Below are 12,665 nucleotides of genomic sequence, written 5' to 3'. Positions count from 1 at the left end.
AAGTGAATGCCTCATGAGCTATCATGTTTAGTAGCGTCAGGAGTGGATATAAAATAACACAAAAAAATATGCATGGAATGTTCTTACCCGTTCAGTGATTGCTGTATCTGCAGAAAGGTGCACAACTAAGTTAAAAAAAAAAGGTTCAATCTTAAATCTAAGGCCAAACATAGAGGAGAGATACTGACCACCGGCTTGCCCTCATCACTCTCTGCAAATAGATCCTCATGGTTCTGGAGGATGCGTTTGCTCCTCAGGGTACAATCTGCAACATGTTGCAGCAGCAGTAAATACACCATTGTGTGAACAGACCTAATGGGCCACTTTGGGCCTATAAATAGTCTGATCAATCACTAATAATTGATTGCCTGGGTCCCAATTAACATAACTGATGTGAATTTAAGTGTTAGGTTAGTGTTTATTTATTTAAAATAGCAAATGTGAAATAATGAAATTAATTATTAAAACATCTTATAAATGATATAATTATTTTAATTAAAAGCCTGTAATGTTAAACAACTGTAGAGCTGAAGAAAACACAATAAGCGTTTTTTACAAAAAAACAAAACAAAACAAAACAAAAAAAACACATCAGCAATGATTGTCCACTTATTGGTCACTTCTAGAGTAAAATTCTGAGACACACAAGTGCATAATGTGTCAAGGGAATTCTCAATTCTCAGCTGCTAGAACAATAGTCAGGTATTGGAAGTCAGCGAAACCCCTGGGAATAAAAGAATGGGTCAACTATATGAGAAAAACTGCCTCTTTCAAATCCATGCTGACTAGAATGACTAACCATGCTCAAGGACCAACCTGGGGGGATTTTTGGAATTATTTTGCAACGTCTGGGGGCCTGGGAGTGTGATTTTTGTTTCATCTTACCCTGCCTATTTTTTGTATTTATTACTTTTTGAAAGAATTATTGTAACTATTAATTCTAATGTATTTATTCATTCAAATTTAATTTTGTTATTTTGATGTTTTTTTGGCAGACTGGGACTGGTGCTGTACCCCCCTCTTGTACGGATCTCTATTGCCCTGTTTGTATTGTACTTTTATTTTTGTTTGTCAAGACTGAATGCCTCATTTGATGTGTTGAACTGTCACGTACCAACCTAACTAAAATCAATAAAAATTTGACTTATTTTGAATCAATCAGAATAAATTCCGTCTTAAAGATATCATGCAGGCTTGTCGGTTACTGTTTGTGAACACGCTCGACAGGGATAGTGAAAGTAAAAACCGACCCCAGATTAACTCTAGTTTGGCACTCCACCACACTATATTTGTGTTTTTCAGGGGTGTGTCTCTTGGATGCCTGCTACTTACGGTCTGGCACCTGGTTGTTACCACCAATAAAGCTACGACCTCACCTGAGCGCTGTGGGGGTACACACTCATAAACAGCATCAACAAAGAAAATAAGAAAGTACAGGCAGAGGGCAGAGTCTCTGCAGGTAAACACACCACCTCACACTCCTAGTGGATCATAAGTGATGACTGAGAGGGATTACATCTGTACAAGTCTATATGTTGCTTTTTAGGAAAATTCTGCACAGTATAGTTTTCAGAGCAGTTTGTGAATGAGGTCCAAAGATATGGAGGTTGTGTTTGTGGACCTCGATAAATCTTTTTTATTTTAAGACATGTATCAATTTTCCTGGAAAACAGAAATCATGATGATCATACTTTAAGACAGTCAGGAAATTACTCAGTATATGTTGCTGACCTGATGTGACAATATACTGCTGACAGCATAATGAATTTTGGGTGGATTGTCACTCGTCTTTGTCTCTGCTAAGATGATTTGGTTCACACCCTCATGTCAGACGAGCTACAGCAATCAAAGAGAAGCTTGGTTATGATAAAAAAAAGGCTCGACACACGTCATGTGCCAGAAACAAGAAATGCATGCGGACACGGCATTTGTTCTCACTTATCCTTTGCCTTCCCCTCCTTCTACCTTGCGTGACGAATCCAGCTCTGAAGCTGAGGTGATGCTGTCAGAGACCTTGAAAACTAAACAACAGCCCTGGTGGTATGACGAGCCGTGGAGTGAGCTGTGTTGCTTGGTTTCAGCTCACAATGTAGCAACAACTGACCCTGACGCATCAACAAATGAAGACGGATTGCGTATGATGACACAAGTCGAGTTTAATTCGCTCTTTTGCCAAAAGGGGAAAGAGCTGAGGGAGAGAGATGTATCGTGAGCGTTGGAAGTTAACTCAATATATAACAAAGCCCAGCGGTGTGGCTTTGATCTTCTCTTCCCGAGAGTTGTGACATTCCCTGTTCCAGCGTATCTGAACTCAGGTGGCTGCTTCACACACAATAGCACAGGAAAATAACTCCATCTCACAGACTAAATAAGCAGCTCTTGAAGTCCCCCCAGAATCTGGAAATGCAGGAAGATGAAACAACCGGATGAAATTGTATTATTCTTCCCTGATGTTGAATTCATTTTACATGGGAAAAGAGCCGAGTGGTGCTGACTGAGACCTGCATGCATTGTAAATCTCTTATCTCTCTGCAGCACAGGTGGGGTCAGCTCGTTTTCACTGCAATCAATTCAAAATGTCAGCAGAAATTCTGGTTTATTTTCCACAGTTGGAACATTCAGCCTCATTTATTTGTCAGCGGGTTGGATATATGTCGGGCCGGGATTCCTGTCACCCTGCAAACTACACAACTACACCTTCCTGCAGAGCGCGCTTTTGTCAACAAGCCTGATTCCTGATCTGTATTGGCCTCACCGCATGTTTCACAACACCTATAGCTCTCAGCAGTATAGAGTCAATTTGAAATTAACATTTTCCATTATTTTACCTCTGCTGTAATCGTCACATTCTGTAAGCACCTCATGTCCTTCGGGTCAGAAATGACCTGCCCTAGCTTTCCCACGATAATAAAACCTCTTCACTGAATTTTAAACACATAAATCTATTTTGTATGAAGACACAGTCTGTCGCTCGTCAACATCCTGAGTGAATTCACGTGTTTTTTCAGGCCATATAGACAGTATTTGAGCAGCCTGTACACACCACACTTTTTACACCAAACACGCATAACAATAAATATTTTTTTGTTTGCTTGTTATATTCTGTTGTTTGCACAAGACTCCTCTGAGCCACTTCCTTTGGCAGTATCTATATGGTGTGGGTGTGTGTTAGGGAGGCAGAATGAGAGAGAAAAACACTGGCTCTCCAGCTGATGCTACCTGTGTGTCTGTGTGTGAGTGCACATTAAATAGCCTCAGGTTTCCAGCCGTGCTGCAGAGTTACTATGGACCCAACAACTGCTGGATCCAGAAAACTGTGTACAATGATGGTGTGCTGAATTTTTAAGAAAGAAAAAAAAAGGAGAATTGGTATGGCAGAATCTCTTCTCCAAAAGCCATCAGCTTCAAGGCTTCTAAAAACAAGAGAGTTCTTACTAAAAAAACTCAGATGAGGGTTTTGTTTTGGCTCAAAGTGCCACGATTGAAGATATTTTGAAATTGGCTTTTTTAGGAGATTCATTAACTCTGATTCAATTCAAAATCCTGCAGAAAACAATCACTGTGTTTGTCTATCACTGTAAATAAAAAGCAGACGAGTGTGTTTTCAAACACTGCAACAGCACTAATAAGACTCCAAACTTCTTTAAATGACTCTACATCAGGAGAACATCATGTTCCACTTTGTGCAGCACTTTGGTTGTGTCGAGCAGAGCTGTGCGGGGCTTTGAGTGGTGGAGGTCAGGGGCTAATGGAGCAACTTGAATGCAAACAGAACGTTGTTGACAGTTTGAGGTGCAGGAGGTGAGGACATTGAAGGGCACTGACAGCGATCATCACCAGGTGATGGGGAGCAGGAGCAGGGCTGAAGACTTTACACCATCTGGACTGATGTTTATCTGGGGCCAAAGCCATATGCAAGCACTGTTTAAAAGCAAACTGCAGACACATTTCTGGGGGGCTCTTTCAGGCTTCACATGGGTCACAAGTACAGCATTTATTTGATTAGTGAAATGTAAAAAAAAGTAAATACAAGAGAGGAATTAATCCCATAATGCAAAGTGAAGCACGTGGCAAATTGGGTGAAGCTGGTCCCTGAACCAGAAGGAATCAGGGGGCCTGAGGAGGCGAGGATGATGCTAGTTTATTATGTCTGAGTGATGTGGGCCACAGGTAGAACAGGGACATGATTAGAGATGCGCTGATCGATTGGCTGGTGACTGGGATTGGCAGATTTTTAGCTTAGTCAGCCATGACTGGTCATTCCCAGATATAGCCGTTCCACTGCTAATCAAATTTACATGATGATTTGCCACAAGAAAGTTGTGCAACGACTACTGTCATAGCTGCTGCAACCCGTTCTCATACCGAGATCATCAAAGGTCATGTTCCCCTCATTAGAAACTTTTAATACCCTCTTAGTGGCTTATTCAGACCATCAGGGAAAAACTTGTAATTCATTTCCATACATGCTGTGTGAAGCAGCTGGGAAGAGAGTCAGCACCTTTAATTCTGAGGCCATGGTTCTCTGCTGTGGAAAACATCGGATTGCCCCCTCCAGGTTGGGAGTGAGTTACCACCCCAAGCAAGGGAGTTCATGTATCCCGGAGTCTTGTTCATGAGTGTGGCATAAGATGGTGAAGAGAGAGCTGACCTGGAAGGCAAAGCTTTCAATATACTGGTCCATCCACGTCCCAACCCTCACCTGTGGTCATGAGCTCTGGGTAGTGACCGACAGAATGAGATCACTGATACAAGCGGCTGCAATGAGTTCTTTCAGAGGGGTGGCTGGGCTCAGCCTTAGAGACAGGGTGAGGAGCTCAAAGTAGAGCCGCTGCTCCTTCGTGTCGAAAGGGGTCAGTTGAGTTGGTTCGTGCATCTGATCAGGATGCCTCCTAGGCGCCTCCCGTTAGAGGTGTTCTTTGCACGTCTCACTGGTAGGAGGCCCTGGGGCAGACCCAGAACACGCCGGAGAGATTATATATCCCTCCCTATATATGTCTAGCCTGGGAATGCCTTGGGGTCCCCCAGGAGGAGCTGGAAGGCGTTGCTAGGGAGAGGGAAGTCTGTAATACTGGAATACCCCGTGACCCGGCTTCGGATAAGCGGTTGAAAATGGATGGATGGATGGACATGCAGTTCAGAGTAAGTGAGCAGTGATCTGATGCAGGTTTGGAGAAAATTTTAAAGTCATCTATGTATTAGTTATCTAATAAATCAATGTTGTATTTTTAACATACAATTCAATTTTCTATAAATAAAAATTAGAAAAATGATTGTGCAGGGCTGTCAATTACAGTTGTTATAGAAAGAAAATCAGAATTACACAAAACAGAAAATCTGCATCTCAGACTTTAATAAAATGGAATTGGCCAAGAAAATTATAATGGGTGCATCTCTAGACACGATGGACAGAGTGAAAATCTCATGAGAACGTGGTTCGAGAGTCCGTTTCAACAAAGTTGCCACATAAACTAATCAGAACGCACACCACACTTGCGGCCAATACATGAGCCCATTAATACTGTATCTGCCACTGGGTCTTCGCAGCTAACCCAGCTTGCTCCTGCCTGTCTGGTGTTCAACCTCTACAAGTTCTCTCACACTAATTTCTCCTCTGTTCACTCACTAGTTTGCAGTTTGCATCCAGTTCAAGACGCTAGCGCTGGCCTACAGGGCACTGAGGGGAACGGCTCCCTCCTACAGTACCTCCGAGCTACAGTTAAAATCTACACTCCAGCTCAACCATTGTGCTCCTGTGCCTCTGGATAACTGCTCGCTTGTCACTCGGAGGACCCTGTGTGGTTGCTCATCTCAGTGAAGGCTCTTCTCTGTTCTGGCCCCACAGTGGTTGAATGAACTCCACATCAAATTCAGAACAGCAGAGTCACTGCCCATCTACAGCTGCAGGCTGAAAACTCACCTTTTCAGAAACAACACCTACACACCATGCTGGCACTTACTAACATAATATTTCCTTAAAAACTGGGAGACAAAATCTGGCTCTTGTTCCCGTCATTATCAAAGCACCTCCTTAACTAATATACTGTATTTTTTATTCTCAATGGCAAGGTGAAGTAAAGACTCCTTAAATAAGTATTTCACTCCTGGAAAGATTTTTTTTTTCATAACACTGTGCTGTGTATGCAGCAGAAAGATGCAAATGCTTCTGAAATTGGTTCTACATGACCTGAGAAACAGAGGAAAAGAGCTGTGGCATTCACTTTTACTCAAGACGTAGAAAACCTACACCTCCCAGAATGCCAATAAATGCCTCAGCTGGTAGGTGATGTGGTGCAAGCTTGTCTGTTTTGACACGGGAACAAATTGCGACTGGCTGGAGTCCTTTCGTCTTATCACATTTAACCATTGTTGTCTTTGTTTTTGTTGACGGGCAGTGGTGGATGGTATGTGATAAAATGTAAGTTTTGAGCCATGACTCCTTCCATTCTGGCCCCTAATAACAGCCTACAGCCCTGTGGAGGAGAGTTGTTTTTTTTGCCTCCAGCTAACAAACTGACATCATTGTGATGTTGACCCTAAAAGGGTCTATATGTTGACCATTACGTTTGTGAGACTAATAATGCTTATATAAAGAAAAGAGAACACAGGTGAGCTCGCTGACACAATAAACTGTAAAGGGGTAGGTCTTGAATGATGCTGGGGCAGTGATAACGGTCTACTAATGATATCACAATACCAGAATCCACTTTAGCAGCAGAATAATACGCAGTGATTTAAAACATCCCGAGGCATCTATTGAAAGTATGGGATGAGAAAAGTGCTAAAGGGACTGGCAACCAGATTCGAGCAGATCACAGAGGCCATATAATGCGTGGGTGGGGGACTGGGTGCAAAGAGGAGTTGCTGACTTACGTAGGCAGAGTTCATCACAGGACCAGAATGCTGTTGTGATGTCTTGGAAATCTTTGTTTAGTTTAACTGTGTGCTTTGTTGCAGATTGTTGGCGGACTTTTCAAGGTCAGAGAGCAGCTACTGATCAATACCAGAGTATTGAGTAGCACAGTAGAGAGTGGGAACTTGAATGGACAATGTCTGTGAAAGAAAGTGAGAAAAGGGGTTGAAAGGAATACTTCACCCACAAAACGACCATTTGTATATCAATTAGTCATGCCGTCTTACCTCTAAGCCTTGAGGAAAACTCCGGTGTTCCCTCATGCCTCCATGAAAAACAGCAAACATATTGACTTACTGATTGATCGGGGACCACGTTTGACAACAGCAAAACTAAAAACATCAGTTTACAAACTCTAACACAACTCGTGCAGTATAATCCAAGTCTCATTTCCATAGTCGTATGCTCAGTTCTGCTCAGTAACATGCTATATATCTAATGATACTTAGATATATAGAAAATACAAGCGTACATGACTCAAACAAACACAGGGCTTTCACTACGGAGACTAGGCTTTGTGTCCCATGTGAAACCAAAAGGCAACGTAATCTTTTTACTAAACCTAACCTGGTAGTTGTGACGCAAACTGCAACCATTTCACAATGTTAACCGCGTTTGTAAAACTGCGGCCATTACTATGTGCACCGACAGTCATATATGTCGCATTGGGAGTCAGTGGCAAACAACCTATTCTGTCTTTTAGGTATGACAATACATTGTAATAAATTGGCCTCATAAGGCGTTTGCACAACCCAAAACTTTTTGCTGTAGTTGCAACATTTGAACTATCTTTGCCTTAATTTGTGCCACACAAAGCAAATACATGCCCATCTGTATCTAATACTGTCTTGCCTGTATTGAGTTAAATATGATTTAGGTCCAGTCTTATTCTAACTTTTTTTTTTTTTTGGCACATCAAAGTGTTCAAAGTTGGATTAAGCAAACCCTCTTAAGTCATGCCAGTTTTATTTATACAGCTCAGAATCATTACAAAAGTTATCTAAGGACACTTTTCATATAGAGCATGTCTAAAGCACCACACTTTCTGATTTACAGAGACCAAACAATTACCCAATGAGTGAACATTTGGCAACGGTGGCGAGGCTTAACTGGACAAATTTGACGTAAATTGCACATTTCTACCTGGTGAATGCCATCTGTTCATAAAATTGGATCATAAGTATAAACAAAGCTACAAAAGTTTCAGTCAAAATGACTTCAAACGAGTGAAAAAGAGAACTTTGCAAGTCGGGCTGTGAGAAACCAGCTGACAAAAACAATAACAATGTCAGTTATTGTACAGTTACCAACAATGTGTATTTAGATCTGCACCAAAATGTGGTGGGAAATGAAGAGGGAATGGTTTGACATGATGTCAGATGCTGAACGACCTGTCCTGAATGTTGTTGATTAATCTCAGATGAATTAACTGTAACAAGAGCTACTCTGAACCCTGTATATTGAGATGGTTGGTACCTTTTTGTGGGTCACAACAAACTTTGTAGGCTGTCTTTTTTCTTTTAGGTTCTTCCCCTTGATTTAATTTACTCCGTCAGGCATTCCTGCGAATACAGCATATCAGCTTATGAGATATCATGAAACATGCACATGGACTTTTTTTAAGGCCACTTTTTAATTACCTTGGTTCCACAGAGAGTGTCTCGCTGAATCCATGTTCTAATTAAATCACTGTGCAGGTATTCAGCACACGATACGTATCTTAGCTGGAGCAACTGCACCATCAGAACTAGAGCAAAACCAATTATCTATACTGTACCATCCTCTGAAACCCTCCGTAGGTAAACGCTTGTGTGACATTTAAGTATTTATGAGGACGAATGTGAGAGTTTCTTGAGGGTTGAACCTCGACAGAGTTCAAATCATACTTGGATACAAGATGTGAGGGAAGGCGCCTGCCCGCACATCTAAATATGATCTCTGCTGCTTCAGACGTAACTTTTTATTCACATTGTTTAATAAATCATTAAAATATACTGCTAGTGATAAAATGCCTTATATAAAATTCATACTTGGGGATGATGGTGCCACTTTGACAGAATAAGCAGAATAAATAATTATTTTATTTCACCAAGAGGAAATACTGCTTTCACTTCTGGAGGGGAGGAATGTAAAACTTTTGGTCTCTTTGCTCCAATTTATGGGTCCATTCGTCATTAAACAATTACATAGGCAAAGGATTTAATTTCCCACCTCTCATTTTTTCTTTCAGGGCTGTGTTTCCCAGAAAGGGCAAAAACATAATTACAGAATGCAACAACATGCTAACAAAGAAATATCGACTGTTGGCTTACAGGAGAACAGTCGGTGTGAGCTGTGGAGGGTTTTTGCTCCTAATAATGTTTTTCCCTCTATTATGCTGGAGACATTTTTCACTGCTGCCTTGCAGTGTGAGGGAAGTTTATATTTAAAAAGAAAGGAATAACCCTTCTTCAGTCCCATAAATCTACCTTTGTTTTGTGAACAAAGACAAAAGAAGCTGTCTTAACTTGCAGATCAACAATGATGTGATGTGAAGGAGGCAGCGTGTGTGTGGATGCCTTTTAACATGTGCCAAAGAACTGGAGTATTGCGTTGATGTCTTTCACCAGAAGCTTTTCATTTTATGTTGGTGAATGTCTGAATGTGTGGAACATGCATAGCAGCACATGCATGTCTTCCTGTTTTGCAGCCAGCCACAATTTTTGGACGACGGGTTGGAACTGGAGTCGGCTCACATGGGAGCTCATTTGGCAGACCAGCTTGTCACCGGGGAGCGTATGAAAGCTAAACCTAATGAAAGCACACACAGCCAAAACCTGCCGGCTAACATCTGCCCCAGACTCTCAGCTACAACCGGCTCCACTCTCTCGTCAAAGCAAAACTGCACAGCTCCCGTTTTTCTCACTTGAGTCGCAGGTCTATATGATCTTTTATGTGCTGCATGGGCTCAGTGGCCCGTGGGGCTTGGAAATCTATCAAAAACACAGTGTGAAATTCATAACTAAAGGGATCTCAGTGAGCGAGTGTGGATTTTTTTTTTTTTTTTTTTTTTTTTAACATTCCTGGGAGTTGTTTTGAAGATATTACAGACTACAGAGATAAACATAAGCCCTCCTCATCCATGGCTCTTTTTATGAAACACAGCTTATTCATTCATGCATTCATTCAAAGTCAATCTACCATGTTCAACTGATTTGGTGTGGTGTGTGTGTGTGTGTGTGTGTGTGTGTGTGTGTGTGTGTGTGTGTGTGGCTTTGTTTGTTTTGTATCTCGACAGCATCTTAAACGATTCTTTAGGAGTACAGAGTGCTGCAGAGATGACACGGTTTTTGTAGGCCGACACGGAAGTTAGCATCGCCCTGGTTCCTTCGACAAAAAGCCAAAAAGATTTTTGCATTAGGTTTTAGATTATTGTAGAAAATAAGATCTGTGGCAAACATAAATTTAAGATACTGATACATTTTGGTCAGCAAGATAATTTTCACATATGAACACCACTTTTAAATTTTTTTAAGCCTAAGTAAAAAGCTAACATTAAGCTGCAAATGAACCACACTACGATTGCATGACTTCAGTGTCGCCATCACAACAAGACCGTAGAGCCATGTTCGGCCTGATGGCGTTCTGTGTTGTCATTTAGCCACTTGCTAGCAATGCAAAGCTTCAAAATTCACAAGTGGGATGTTTACTGAAGTATTTTATGTTGTAGAACAAAGCGTGAAAATCTCTTATGCTTGTATTAACCACAGACCAAAACCTATTACAAAAAACCTATTGACTTTGAGATGAGTCAATGAGGCAGCATGCTAACTCATTCACACTTTAGGACTCATTTCTGCACCAATCTTTTGAAGGAAGCTTCTCTGAGTATTCACAAGACTACTATTACTACATCTTTTACTATTACTGCTGTTGAAGAAATACTGTGTGTGCTATGGAATGAGATAATGATGTCTTTTGTTCGCTCTTTTACCACTTTAGTTCCCAAACCAGGAAGTATTTGACTCACTGCTTTGAAGACTTACCACAACACAAACATCACTGTGATCTGTCTTTTAATCAATTGGTCAACCAGCTTATGTGTGAGGAAAAGAAGTTTGGGATCAGCTCAGTTGCCAGAAGATAATGTTAGCATTGTATGTTTCTGCAAACCCCGGATACGTTACATTCAGCCAGGAACACTCTCATCATAGATCTAACCATTTAGTGTGACAAATGGAACTACAGTTAGGGTTAGTTTGGCGCTGAGGGCTCCGCTCTTGAGGTGCTCCCAGCATGCTATGCCAAAACAGGGGAGAGGGGTCTGGCTGCAGACCTCCAGCATGAGGCCGCTTCCGGTGCAGCCTCCTCTTTCAGGCCACCTCCAGCATCAGGCCCAGAAATAACAAACTTTTTGTGCGTTTCCAAGAGGACTCCGGCATTTTCGTCAGTTGCTTACAAGTGAAGGACTTTTGCTATTTGACTGCTGCAAATTTTGCCAGTTGACTACCACCGTGACAGTAAGTGACAATGACAATTTATTTATCCCAAAAAACAAATGCACGGGTTGCATATGTTTGCAGTTTTACCAGCTGCTCTACGCATGAATGTTACATATGTTAAGCTAACAGTGGCTAGCGGTTGACTATGATGCTCAGCTTATTTGTTGTCTAAATGAACATTAAATGTTTTGCTATCATTCACTCGGTTTATACTTTTACCAATTGAAACATATACTATGAACCTAACATTACTTTTTTCTGTGTTATGTAGATGCATCACTCAATTATTCAATCAAGCGCAGGGCATAAAGTGGAACACTACACAGCTTGTCAGTGGAAGTGTCGTTTTATACTCAGGCTATTCTGACAAAAAGCTCCCTTTGAAGTGTCCTTTTGCTACTTTCTACGTGCTGTTATTTTTACGTGGATAATTGAGTTTATGGCACTGATTGTATAGTAGTTTTGCGATAGGAAGACTACCTTTTTTCTCTCTCTGTCTTCTCCATAGGACAAAATTGGGGCCAGGGTAATTTATGAATGTAAAGAGGCAGCAGAGTGGGTTGAAACAAACCAGCACTTGTTGTCAGACAAGGTGGAGTCGCCCAGTGTGATCACAGTGGGAGAAGAGGAACTGGCGGAGGCTGTGCAGCAGTATGACAGACTCAGGGTTGAAGATGAAAGTTCCATGGTTGATGACATGGAGAAAGACGCAATCCTGGAGCCATTTAAATTCAAGTTCTACAAAATGGAAGACATGTAGATCATTTGTGAGGAGATGGCTGACAAACGAGGGTACTTGGCATACACTGAATGTGACATTGAGGACTAATGATGTTCAATAAAAGGCAGAATAAACAGAATGAAAATTTGTCATTTTCTGTATTTTCATATTTGTTTTTTTTAAATCATGCACCTAATGATTTATTTTCATTATACCACGAAGAACACATGTAAGTTAGTGCATTTTAAGAAAATGAACACAGTTTGAACTATTCCTCTTCTTCACACATGCTGACATTTTTAAATTTAAGTATGGCTGGAAATCTGATTGACGTCTATGTCTTCTAAAGATCTTCAGGTGTAAAGTATATCATATAAAAGACAATAGTGGAATCATTTAATGTAATAGTAGACACAATAATGTATTTAACTTAAATAAATGTTATACATGAGATGTTGAGGCTATGGAGAAAAAAAAGCTTAGATTATTTATGCTGCTATGTCCATTGATGGTTTCATGTAACTTCTTTTCAAAGGAGCTGCAGGTTCAC

Source organism: Epinephelus fuscoguttatus, linkage group LG9 (genome assembly GCF_011397635.1).
Source record: "Epinephelus fuscoguttatus linkage group LG9, E.fuscoguttatus.final_Chr_v1".
NCBI lineage: Eukaryota > Metazoa > Chordata > Actinopteri > Perciformes > Serranidae > Epinephelus > Epinephelus fuscoguttatus.
The sequence above is the reverse complement of the archived record's forward strand: the minus strand, read 5'-3'. Positions refer to the sequence as shown.